Raw genomic sequence first — 13,543 nt, forward strand, 5'->3', positions numbered from 1 at the left:
AAAAAGTTGAAAATTGGTTGAAAAGAAAAAAAAAGTTCAATTAGATTGTTATCCTTAAAAGATATTAAATAGGAAATTTATTAGATCTGTCTAAAAATATTTCCAGTGAAATTTAAATTAATTTAAATATTAACTAGAGTACATCAATTAGAGGCAAGTTAAGAGACTGTTTTGCATCTTTCATGATGATGATGCCTATCGTTTACTACTGAAAATGGTTCATAAAAATCTAGTCTATTTACCATTGTGTACATGGCAAAAAGGAGCAAAGCAAGTTTATTTCAATTAGTTTAGCTTGAAGCAATTTAACAAAATAGAATCAACATTATCTCACACTCTGAACCTTATTTTTCATGAAAATCTAAAAAAAAGGAAGAAAAGAACCTCTTATCATGCATAGTTTATACGTTTGCATTTATTTCTTTTGTCTTCTGCTCATTTGTATATTAATTGGTGTTTACCTTTGCTTTCTCATTTTTATTACTTACCTTAATTTAAATTAATTTGCTTCGACAATCCATTCTGTAACATCTTTAACTCCTTCCCTTGACTTGTTTTCAGTTGCCAAACCAATTTTAAATCTGATTATGTTGGCATACACGCAAAAAAATACGAGATCTGCAGTAATCATCATGACTATTTACCTTTTAAACAGTGAAATAATGTTTAACCCTATTGAAGTAAACTATTAGATAAATAAGAACAGATAGATGAAGAAATAAATGAAAGGAGTGAACCTTACCTGAAAATTTGACTCTTTCATCATTTGCGTAACAATTCGTAAATCTCATGAGGAATTAAGAAGTAAATAGTTTCTATCAAGATGGGGCTAAAGAGAAAGCGTTTAAACTCCATAATTTCATCATTCTTCCAGGCAAAACAATTTTACCACCTAATTTAATAACGTTTACTTAAATATAAACATCATCATGAATGATAAATACACGTTTACAGATGATTACATTTAACCCTAAACTTAGGTCAAACAGCGATTGAACGCTTATCACTTTCAGGTTATACATTTCAACGGTTAATGCATTTGAATGAAAAGCAAAGAGAAAGGTATAAAGAGAGTTGACAAATTAAATAACATAGAACAAAAGCTTGTCTAATTAATCTCAAATAGTGAATAAAGTTGACTTGAAATGAGATGAAACACAAAAAAAATTAATTAAAGAATTAAGAAAATCAATAGAAAGACAAACAAATTAATCAATAAACAAGAACAGAGTATTGAATAACATTTCATGAGAGGGATTTCATTACATTTTTAATGGTTAATTATGTAAAAACTAGATGGCGTTAATTAATAATTTCTAATATTTTTCAAATCCTTTGTTTTTATTTTTGTCATTGATAAATAATTAAAAGTGGTAACTTATTATCTTATTTCAATTTCAGTGACAGTTGATCAAATAAATGGACAGGTTATCAGGTAGGAGTATTTGCTTCAGCAATCATTCCAATGAAAATCAGCCGATGAAATAAAACCTGGATCTTAATGTAAAGACTTTTACGGGAACCCAAATAGCAATCCAATGAAGCAATGTAAGAACCAGATTTTGTTTTCAACTCTTTCTCCATTTTTCCGTCTTGTCTTGTGTTTCATCTTTGGGCAAACCAACTGTAATTATGGGCTTAATTATCTCACCGATTCTTGTACATCTATTGTTTTTAGGCAAAAAGTTTTGGTCATTTTCTTAATCTTATCCACCTGGCTCTCACAAGTTTGATCGGGATGGTTGAAATGATGTCGCTTAGCCTTAACAAATGTGATTACTGGGTTTGTCGATAGCATTGATTATGTTTCTTATTGAGAAGCAGAAAGAGTCTCAGCTGAAGAAACTACTATTGGCTTCTGATAAATCACCGAAATGGACGAAATCGAATAAACAATGAAAAAATTGTCAAATTTTTACACATTTTTTCAATGATTAGTTTTGGTGTTGCATTTGTGTACAATCATCTTTCCAGGTCAAATTGTAAACACCATGACCTACTTATACGAAGAAACCTTAACCAAAGTAAAATGTAAGTTTAACCTATCACTTAAATTATTATAACATTTGAAAATTTGTGTAAATCAATGTGTAAAAGATTAATTTTTTCCACCAAAATATCAGCAAATTATGTGAGAACCTGAATTTTCCCGTGATGATAAGAATCTATTTCTTTCAATTTTCATTCCATTTCCCCTTCTCTCCCTCTTTCTTTCATCTCTAATTTTATAATTAGACTGTAAAACCTCAAAAAAAATCGTAAAAAAATTTGACTTTTCAAGCCACCAGAAAATTTGTCTCAAAATAATCACCCTTAACTGTTGAGAGGGAAACAGATAGAGAGTGAGGTAAAATTGTGCCTTAAAAAATATCTGCAAACAAAACACTAGTGGTTCTGTTTAGCAGATAATGTGACTCTAAAAGTTAGGCTGATTAGTTGTATCATTTGCATGACTAGTCACTCGACTCGGTCAAGTGTCGACAGTCGGCCCACTGAGTGGGCCACATTCAGTAGGTCACGTGCTCTTGAGGCAATCAAAAAACTAACTTTCCCTTTCAACCAATGTTTTCAAAATGATAATAACAAAAGTACGTCGACAATTTTCCTCCTTTTTTGCCCAATATTAACACAAGACTGATTTCCGAGTCAAGATCAATTATCCTGATGATTATTATTTTGCATTATTTATCCAGTGTTTACACATTTACTATATTATTAAATTGTTTTAGTTTCATCACTTTTCCAATGTTTCATTTTTCAACAATTTCAAGCCTTATTTGTTTCCAAAATTTGCATCCACTGATACCCAACCTTTTACCATTAAGCCAATCAATCTATCGATCAATTGATTGGTATAACGTTGAAAACAATTAGATTCAGTTTAACAATAAAGTCAATATTATTGTTCAACCAAAACCTGGAATTGTTTGAAACAAAAGTAAATTCAAAATTGATAGACTTTTTTCATGACTAAATTATGGTCTAGTTTTGAAGAGACAGCAAAACCTGAACTAATTTGATGGTAAACAAAAAAGGGTGATAAAAAGGACCCTTCAATGCACAACCACATTGAAAGTTATTAACAATTTGGACAATATTTTACTTTTGATTTACTTTGATTTACCAGCCTTTAATGCTCCTCAAGAATCCTTAATTTGTTGTTATTAAAAGCCTCTAATCTACTTGAAAATTGACACTCCAATAATAATATAAAGCTCAATCTGTTGATTGTTAGTCTTCTCCTTGATATTCATCATTATTATCAATATTTATATTCATGTACACTTATCCTATTTTCATAGAGAGACACTTTTTTTCATTCAAGAGGTTATTTAGTGTTGTGTGTGTGTGTTGAGGGATTAACAGTTATTATCATTCCCTTTTTATGGTGAATTTTGCGTCAAGATTAAGCTACAAGCTTTTGAACCATTTTCAGCTATTGATGTGTCAAATGGTGGTCACATCTTGCCTGTTAGGTACAATTATAGCCATTAATGGAGAATAGAAATTGAAAAATGTCAAAAAGTAAAGAGTTAATTTAATCTTGATTTGGATTTAGAAGGGAAAAATTCAATTGTCTCTATCAATTAACTTGAAAATGATGAAATTGTAAATCACCCAATTAGACTGTAATCTCAACTTTAATGATCTTTCTGTTGTTATGCTAACACTTTGATCGACATCGTTATTGGATGCAAATGTATCCAAGCTTGGAGGGTTGAATATTTAAATTTGTTGCAATTACGATGTTAACAAATTTGATTGAAAGCAATGGCAAAAGTAAACATTGTTACATTGCTACAAAATAACAATTTTTCACGTTAAATTGTTACAGATTGAGATTGAAAATGAAAAGGTGAAAATGATGATCAATGATCATTAAGAATGCATGTAAAATGAGCTTCCCTGAACTGGTGAACCTGTGAGCCAAAAAAAACGAAACCAGTGAAACTAATCTGATCTGAAGCGATGAATGAACCTTTTCAAATAGCTTTTTAATCAAACATACACAAGAGATGAGGATAAAGAGTGAAGAGTGTATATCAGTTACTCAAGACACGCTGCCTAAGGAGTTAACATGAATGAAAAAACAACTCCCTGAAGTATCATCTTCCTCTTTTAAGTCCTTATCATCCGACAAGAGAAAGAGAAAAGAAAGAGAAGAAACAGAGAGTGTTTATCTTCCTTTGGGAGTGAAGTTCATGAGCTTTTTGTTGTTTTGCTTTACGGTGAAAAGGGTAAACATTGAGACTTTTACCCTGAGAGTTGAAAGGTAAGAGATGAACATGATGACTGGATGCAAAAGGTGCATGTGAAAGTGGCAGAAGATGGTTAACGGGTCTAATAACGCATTGACTTGAACATGGATTACGCACATTATCAGTCTCGAGAGGCTCGAGTTAAACCTCATTATTAAACATTTTTTGATGTCACTCAATTCAAGTCAACCTTTTGTAAATAAAAGGTGCTTTTCTCGCCTTTACTAATTGCCTTCTTTCACCCAAATTTTACCCAATTGTATAATGAAGACTTTCACTTTAGACTTTCAATTGTCCAGAAATTTCCTTGTTAACCTTTCGTTAGATGGACAACCTAAGATCGTTATTATTATTGACCTTTTCATGTCTACTGTTGGCGCAAGTGGCAATAAATGGAAACTATTTTCATCTCTTGATTTATAATATTTACCCAAGGTTTGATTAATAGAGTTTAATCGTAAATAAAAGGTTAATCAGGTTAATCTGTTGGGCTTAATGCAAGTGCAATGTAGAGACATTAATTATGAGATTTACAATTTACTTGAATGATCAAAGTTGCAATTGAAAGGCCAATGATAATAGTTATTGCGAGTTTCATTTAATTTGTTATTTCATTTTGTTATATTTTATTTGGCAAAAGTCAGACTCAAATATTAATAGCATCTAATGCGTGAAGCTTTTCAATGATTGCTTATAATGATTGTTAGCTGATTCAGTTGATGTTTTCAGAGTGTAAACTGAGATAGAGTGCGAGGTGTTGCTGGTGATTTTGTAGACAAGAATGAGTCTGGAAGAGAGCAAATCAATCGGTCGATTGAGTTGAGGGAAGATGAAGAAGATAGAAATGGCTGAATAAAGGATGATGAAGATGAAAAAAGAACGAGAACATTTTTCTACTTCTCTCATTCACTTCTCATTCTTTGAGCGATACCTTTTAAATGGATTGTTTCTTGACGATAAATGACCCTAAAAAGAGTAGTAATAACAAAAGTATCACCAACTTCATTTATCGACTGCAAGTTAAATGATCTGAGACTTGATCTTGCAGGTTAAATATCTTTTACATTTCATTCAATTCATTCTTATTTCTTACTTGTTTAGATCCTGAAAAGACTTGAAAATAGCTGAAAATTTGTCACAGAATAAGGAAGATAAAAGGAAGATAAAGAAAGACGAAAGTAACAATCAATGGACATTTGAAGGTGGACAAAACGATAAAGTAAAACTAATCAGTTAATTGGCTTTTACAGTTAGTCTTTTTTTTATTATTTCAAAGGATCAACTTGGTTCAATGTTGTTATTTTGGTGATTAAACTTGTTGATTGATCTCAATGTTGTTGTTTAAATATAACATAATCAATATTGAAATTTTAAGTTACATTCTGATTGTCACTTTAATTGTGACTTCTATGAAGTGCTAATAGACTATGATTTTTAATTTATTTTTTTCTATTTTTTAGGTTAAATCGTTTCTTTTTTGTAAATTCATGGATTTGGATTTGGAAGGTAATTTGTTGAAATTGATAATTTTGGTGAGTAATTGATTCTGGGATCATCTTGTTGATTGTTGTTTAAATTGTTTGTGAAATTAATGATTTGTTGTTTCTTTCATTTTTTGTTCTCGATCCAGGTTCCTTGAAATGCAGTCTGAAAATACATTACCTGTGGCTTATAATGACAAATTTATCTGAAATTGAGAGTAAACTTGAACTGAACTCAATGAGCCAAGGATGATAATATGGATTAAGGATGGTGAAAAGTGGAAAGCAAAGAAAGATGATAAAGGTTGAAATGAAAAGAGGAGGAAAAAAAGGACCAAGTGACAAGTAAAAAAAGACAAGGAAAAAACACGGAAACAAAATACAATCAAAAAAAGATTTTGTGTGTCACTGAAATTAGTTGGGTGATGATGATGATAAGAATGAGGAAAAAGTAAAGAAGAAAGGCCGAAAGATACAAAGCAAGGATCATCTAAAAAAGAGCATCTTCCAAAATTGAACATCATATTAGGACCAACAAAAGGCTGGATAACAAGTTTAACAACACTTTTTTTTCGAGGTTGAAGCATAAGGATAAACTTTCCTCTTCTTTTGGCTTGGCTTATAATAGAGGAAAGACGAGATGATGCAGGGCTGAGGATGCAAATCGAGCAGATGGGGCAAAAGATGAGGACGATTTTGATGATGATGATGATGATTATGATGATGGTGATAAAGTTTACAAGAGACGAAAGGCTCGATTCAAATAGAGGGAGGAGATGGAGGAGGATGGGGAGGAGAAGAACAAGAATAAAAGTGAAAAAAGAAAGGAAAAATTAGTGTTCAGTTACAATAGCCATTTGATTGTACAAAGTTGATCACTTTGATTATGATGAAGATGATGTCCAAATGTTATTTTAGTTGAGGGTGAAATTACTATTTGAATGGTGAAAGGGAAAAAAGTAATAATATAAAACAATGAATTGTAAAATTAGGTTGGCAGAGTAACAATGAAAATGATATTGGATTGATAAATTGAATGCCCTTTCAACCTTATACAACCTTTTTTTTCATTCAGACTCTACAATTTATATTATCATTATTATTATTAATGTTAGAATGTACAGTCTGTGCAGCGAAAAAAAGAAAGAAGAAAGATGATCAATAAAACAAAAAGAGAGAGTAAAAGCAACTTGTTACTAGTAAACGAGTTGTTTTTGGTATCGATAGTCATCCTTATGTTAGAATAGTATATTTATATTTATAAATGTATATATATTTATATTTCTTGTTCTTCTTCTTCTTCCATCATCATTTGCTTCCTCATCTTCTTTGATGGTGAGGGAGGAAAAAATGTGATAGAAAAATAATTCACTTTCTTCTCTGGTCTTCCCTTTTTGCCTCCTCTTCTTTCACTATCATCATTGCTCTTCACTCTATTTGACCCTCTCTTTACGTTTCAATGAATATTGTGCATGTATGGTTAGGTGGCGATATCAATGACTTTGGCCTCGATAAATTACTTCACAACCACTTGTACCTTTTGCCTTTGCTATAAACAACCTTCTCTGGATAACTTTGATAATATTGTTGCTCATGCATCAAAAGATTCAGCTCTTCTCCCTCATCATCATCATCATCATCATCAAGAACATCTTTTATGCAATTTTCTAACCTCTTTTTTTCTTCTCTTTCTCTTTTTCTCTTCTATCAATCTAGAGTTTCCAAAAAAAGTTACTCAATTTTTCTGTATAGGATTACTTTGATTGGATGAATGGTTAAAGGATAACGATCGTTAACTCATGATGACAATATTCATCTCTGTCTGTTGCATCTTCAAAATAAATGTCATCCTCAAATTAAGAAAGATGATAAAGATTTTGATGATGGTCAAAGAGATACTTTGCTTTGCCATCTTTTTTTCCCTTCTTTCACTTTTTCACCTTTTCTCTATCATTTACCATCCTTTTACCTTCAATGTTTGAGGAAGATGAAGGTGAAACCAAAAGATGAAAGAAATGCTGTATTTCTCAATTAATCAGACTTGACTAGCAAATGAAATTTTGTTTTTCTTTTCTTTCTCTTTTCTTCTGACTCAATCAAATGAAGATCAAATTGGTGAAGGTGAAAAATGAAACATTGAAAGGATGAAATCAAATAGGATGAACCATGAGTGATAGACGATAAATGATGATGAAAACAATTTCGCAAAGTTGTGACATGAAAAATTTGAAGAACATCTAGAATCGTCTAAAACCATCGTCAAAATGAAACAAAATCATTGCTTGAAATGGCCATTAAAAGGTTGATCAAATTTTAGTAAATTTATTTTTAGATTTGGCTTAATGAACAAAATCCGATTTTATCATGATCTAGTTATTCAAGAATTCATATTGTTCTTACTTATTTCCATTCCCTAAACCCTATTCAAAGCTATCAAGTCAATTGAATAGTAAAACATGCCCAACCCTTTAAAGCTACCAAGTTCTGGCCAAAGATCAATTTGAATGACCATTTCAAGCAATGGATCTGAATCGATTTTCATCTCATTTTATAGTTGTTTCAGTTGAAAATGAGTTCAGGCGAGACAGAACGGGAATCCCCTAAACAGAAGTGACGCTGTTCGTTTTGGACGTTCCAGTTGAAGCGAGAGAGAACTAGATTTTCATGAACAGATTTATCAATTTCTAAGATATTTTTTTCATTCCCAATGAGGTTTTGTCAAAATGAGCCAAAGACTAGCTTTAAGTTAGGTCGAAAGATGAACCTTTTTGCAATAATTCTGGTTTTTCTCATTCTCAATTGATTCCTTTTGACTGTAAAACAAATCAATATGATTTGAATGAAAAAAGATGATATTTTTCATTCATTAGTGTGGACATGAGATGTCATCGTCATCAATCAATTTCGTCTACATCATCATCATCATCCATCTCTTCTCAAATAATATAAAGTAAACAGAGAAAGATCATCAATAAACAAAGTTAACATACAGTAAACACACAGAGTTACATGTAATGCATCAAAACAGGTAACATATTTATCTTAACTACTGCAGTTCAATATTATCTTTAGACGATTTTTTTTCTTGTTCACTTGATTGTTTGAATATTGAATTTTTCACCAGTATAACCATGTATTGTTGATTTAGTTTGTATATTTGTTTGCAAACTGCAACCTTAATATTCAATACTGACAATAAAGGATATGAAATAATGATTAACTTTAATTGCTCTTTCAAATTTTCATCCATAATTTGATTTCCACGTCTAATTATTTTTTTTCATTTCAAGTTAAACTATGATTTAGATTTGATATTAAATACTTGGTTCTTGGTGAGAAAGTACAAGTTAATCATGTTTTATTGACATCATGAATCAGGTGAAAAGACTTTCCTCTCTCATTTCAATTATGAATGACCTGATGCTGTCCTGACTTTTATATTATTATTATTTATCATCTGATGACCAGATAATAAGAATATATATGAGTCAAGTGAAAGAGTTAAGAAAGATGATTAAGGTCCATATTGTAAATTAATTAACCAACTTATGGATGAAAGACATGAAAATCTTGGAGACAACTGCAGTAACCCTTTACTGGTGCAAAACCTTCTCTCTTAATGGACTTAGTACTATTGAAATCAAAAAGGATTATCTTTGAATAGAGTTTGATCCTGGTTTAATTATGTGGTGATAATAAAAGAATCAGGCAAGTAAAATCCAAGTTATTTTACTGAGTATTAACTTTACTTTTCATCATTATTCCAGATTTTGGGGTTAATCAAGATAAGAATGGTCAACATGGTTCCTTGAAGAATGGAAAAGTATTTATAATAGAAATGGCCATTTCCAAATAAAGATGAGAAAACTGGATAAAAAATATAAAGAAAAGGGTTCAATTAGAATGCGTGTAATCTTGGCGATAAATCATTTACCGGATTGATGGTTCAACTTTTAGCGATTTCAATACTCACTTAATGATTGGATAAAACGTTGTAATTAGATTTGCATTTCATGTAAAAAATGTTTCAAAATTGGCTATGCTGGTGAGCCTAATATGGTTTTAACCGTGTTAATCCAATGAAAAGGCAAGATGATCTGTTAATTGGTTGAACCAGGGAAAAGTGGATTTATTTTTTTGTTAATGTGTGATGATAATAAATATCCAACAGTAGATAAAAAGTTATATAATGGAATTTCCATGATATTGTTAAAGAAGACACAGAACAGGAGAAAGTATGGAGATATTGAAGCAATTTTGATGGAGTTTTCTTCTTTACCAAAGATTCTCTCTGGAATAAGACCAAATTGTTTGTTGATAATAGCTCTGGGATTGATGATGAAGATGGCGAAGATAAATTCCAATGGTGAAATACAGAATGCTGAGAGGAGAGAAGGAAGAGAAAAAAAGGGTCAAAAGCAGTGAAGAAAGAAAGAAAAAACAAAATAAAACAAAACTGAAGATTGAGGTAAATTTGAGTTGCCAAATGAAAATAATTCTGATAGATATAAAGGGAAAATGAGAGAGTTTAAGATGAGGAGAGAGAAAAGTGAAGATCATTTGTTGCTCTATTCCAAAGGGAGTCCGATCTTCATTTAGGGTCTTCTTTTTTTCTTTCATCTTCATCTTGCTTCTTCTCCTATAGATCTTATTTTAGCTTTCATTTCAAAGAAAGTTTACTTTTGTTCAATAAGTCAACTAACTGTACACTGTGGCTATTTCATCTGCAGGAATACAAGGAATGAGGAAGAAGATGAAGAACCCGAAAAGGAAGAAGAAAGGGCAAAAAGTTTCCTCATCATCAAAGTCATCATTTCTCTTCTCTCTTCTCTCTCTTTCCCTTTATGTCTATCTCTATCTTACTTTCTCTTTCCCTGTCTCTCGAATATAAGATGAAACAAATTCCCATGAGTGTCTAAACGTAGTATTTTGCCGATGGAAATAAACGTGGTCCACTTTAATTCACAATGGAAACAGAGATAGACAGAGATGTTGGATGTGCAAAAAACAGGAAACCAAAGTGAAGGAACCAAGAAGAAGATGAAAGTGGAAAAAGCAGGGAAAAGATGAGAAATGCTGAGAATCATTGAAATGATCTGATCAACAGTCCAGAGTAAACTTGAAACTTGATTTTCATCCCTGTATTTTCAACATAATCCAATCCATCCTTTATAAGGCACAGTATTACAATTAACCTTATTGCCATCCTATTAGATTAATTTGTTACCAATGTATTAATGACTCTATTGATGTTTGTATTAATTATTATCGTCCTTTTGATCACCTTGCTTTTTCCCCACAAATGATCCTTCTGATTAGCTAATTTGATACTTTTCGTGTAATTTAACTGCATCTAGAATGAAAATAAAAGAAGAAAGTTGTTTGCATTTAGTTGATTGTTGGCTGTGTTTGATGAAAAGGGTTGAAAAAAAAGCTTGAAAGTTGTTAAAATAAGTTTAAAGAGTAAACATTTGCTAATCAAATTGTATCACTTTCATGGTTTTGATAAAAAAATATTTTTATCTTTATAATGATACAGTTTGAATACTGAATTTGAATTAAGTTAACTGTAAAACGGAGCAATATGAACAATATGAAAAATAGAGAAGAGGAAAAAAAAGGTTTTCAAGATGAAGATGAAAGTTAAAATAAGATTGAGATGATGAAGACAAAATAAAAAGATTGACCTGAGGGTATTTTGTTCAGTTATCATGTTCACTTACTTGCGGCTGATACTGATTATGAATAATAATAAAAAAGGGTGATCCTTATAATCGATTTAAGGATTACCCTTGAGGTTATATTTAAGGTTTTTACCTCATCTTTTTTGTTAGCTTTGTTACTCTTCATTTTGATTATCATGGAGATGATGATGATGATGATGATGATGCTGATCATCATTCACTAAATTATAATGAATATAATGAAAGTTAAAGGGAAAAAGTTGAACTTACAAGTAGAAAGTAATCATCATTAACAATCATCATTAAAGAGTAAATGTGATGTTGATGTTGGTGATGATGATGAAGGTGAAGAGGATGGTTATATGCATATACATATGAAATAAAATAAAATGGGCAACTATCATTGAAGATTGATGAATGAAAGACTGGAGAGTTTCATCAAGGTATCATGGGATTTGTTTATCTTTCGTCATGATGAAGGTAAAAGATGAACAAGATGAAAAGTACACTTTGGGATAAATTATTTTTATAGTGACAAGTAGAAGTACTTAACAATTTGTATTGTTACAGTTACAATTGTGATCATCTCACTTATCAATGAAACACTTTTTATAATACATAATATATATTATAAAAATAATAATAACAATAATGATAATGTTAAGATGATGATGAAGAAGAGGAAAAGGAGGAGGATGAGTTGCATGTTTGAAGGAGCAAGTTTAAGCTTTAGAGCAAGTGAAGCTCAAAGGAGAAACAAAAAAATGCTTTTTTGAAAATCCGTAGAGATTTGGCACGTTGCTGGAACGTTAAGGGAACGGTTAATAAGCTGAGTGAATAGGTGAATGAATGTAAAGGTGTAAAGGGTAAAGAGTATCAAAACCATCATAACCATCATCATTACTCTCATTCCTTCGATGATTATCGAGTTAAGCTACTGTTTAAGAGGAGAAGGTAAATTCCTTTTTCTTGTTCCTGTTTGAAATTTCCATCCTTGCTTCTTTGTGTGTCTTGCTAATTACCATATTAATTCATCTTTACTTTTTTTGTTTTTTTGCCAGCCTTCCAAAATCTCCATAAGTTACCGGGTCAAAAGTGAAAGTGTAAAGAGTCTAAAGGTTTGTGGTTTTCGTGTTTAAAACAGGTAAACCAATTGATTGATTACCAATGGCCTAAAGGCTTTTCTAAGGTGCTGTTTCAAGTTTTCTCGGGATAGATTCTGTTGTCTTCTGACGGTAAAAAGCATGGTAAAGTTGCCATTGTTTTACTGACTCTAAACGACCAAGTTGAACCTCGTTATAATTACAATTTATATCAGCAAATTTCCAAGATGTCACTTAAAACACAAGATTAAATATATAAACTCAACAACAATCCAAAAGAATACCTAATAAATAAACAAAAAAAAATGATGAAATTAATATCCAGGAATTGCAGAATGGTAAATGTTAATCTGAAAAACATCGGATTAAAAACTTACCTTTTAATCCATAAAGATTGAACCAAGAAACATGAAGATTAACAGCCTACCGATGAAGAATTAACTAGATTAAGATTGAAACTAGAATTAAAAATAAAATTAAAATTAATAAACAATTGTTTCAGAAATATCCAGCTGATTGAAAGCTTTTAGACAGGCGAGAAAAGAAAGAGCAAGTCACACCTAATGTCGCAATCAATCGCCTTAATTTTATGCCAAAAGATGGCAGGCAAATAAATAATTAAAAAAGCTTCTTAATTATCAAAAAATTGGTTAAAAATCAGTGAACAATTAAGCAAAAACGCAACTACAAACGTGTAAAACCATCTTCAACCCAAGAATAAAGTCGATGCAATTTACCTTTCACAATCTAATGTTTTGATGGCATAAAAAAGCCTAAAAATTGAATAATTTTTACAAGCCAAATGAAGAAGCCAAAGGTTAAATTATTGGCAATCAATTCATTTTAATTGTAACCAATGGTGCAATTTTAATCAATGAATTATCAATGAATTATCAAGGATGAAATGAAAATAAAGTTGGAATAAAAAGAGATGAAAAAGTGTCGAGAAAAAGCGATGTAAATAAAGGGAAAAAGAGACAAAAGGTTGGCATACATTTAAATGCATTACAAGTGAT

The 13,543-nt window shown here is 31.0% G+C and overlaps 2 long non-coding RNA genes across 4 annotated transcripts; one reads left to right on the plus strand and one right to left on the minus strand.

Annotated features, from left to right (window-relative positions):
* The first annotated feature begins 1,150 nt into the window (after positions 1–1,150).
* LOC107360246 (uncharacterized) lies at positions 1,151–8,779 on the plus strand. The gene is made up of 5 exons (XR_001568257.3): positions 1,151–1,548; positions 1,679–2,031; positions 5,361–5,508; positions 5,720–5,791; positions 5,890–8,779. It is a non-coding gene; the product is annotated as an uncharacterized LOC107360246 (long non-coding RNA).
* Positions 8,780–9,081: 302 nt separating this feature from the next.
* On the minus strand, positions 9,082–13,067 carry LOC107370103 (uncharacterized). 3 transcript variants are annotated; one of them, XR_016200973.1, is made up of 5 exons: positions 12,905–13,067; positions 11,558–12,811; positions 10,604–11,093; positions 9,714–10,121; positions 9,082–9,607 (listed from the first exon to the last, which is right to left on the minus strand). It is a non-coding gene; the product is annotated as an uncharacterized LOC107370103 (long non-coding RNA). The 3 variants fall into 3 exon arrangements; XR_016200972.1 differs by having other exon boundaries at positions 11,464–12,811; XR_001570523.3 differs by having other exon boundaries at positions 11,695–12,811; positions 12,905–13,065.
* Between the last annotated feature and the right edge of the window lie 476 nt (positions 13,068–13,543).

This window comes from Tetranychus urticae, chromosome 1 (assembly GCF_039701765.1).
Source record: "Tetranychus urticae isolate SD_2017Ah chromosome 1, NJAU_TeUrti_SD_1.0, whole genome shotgun sequence".
Lineage (NCBI taxonomy): Eukaryota > Metazoa > Arthropoda > Arachnida > Trombidiformes > Tetranychidae > Tetranychus > Tetranychus urticae.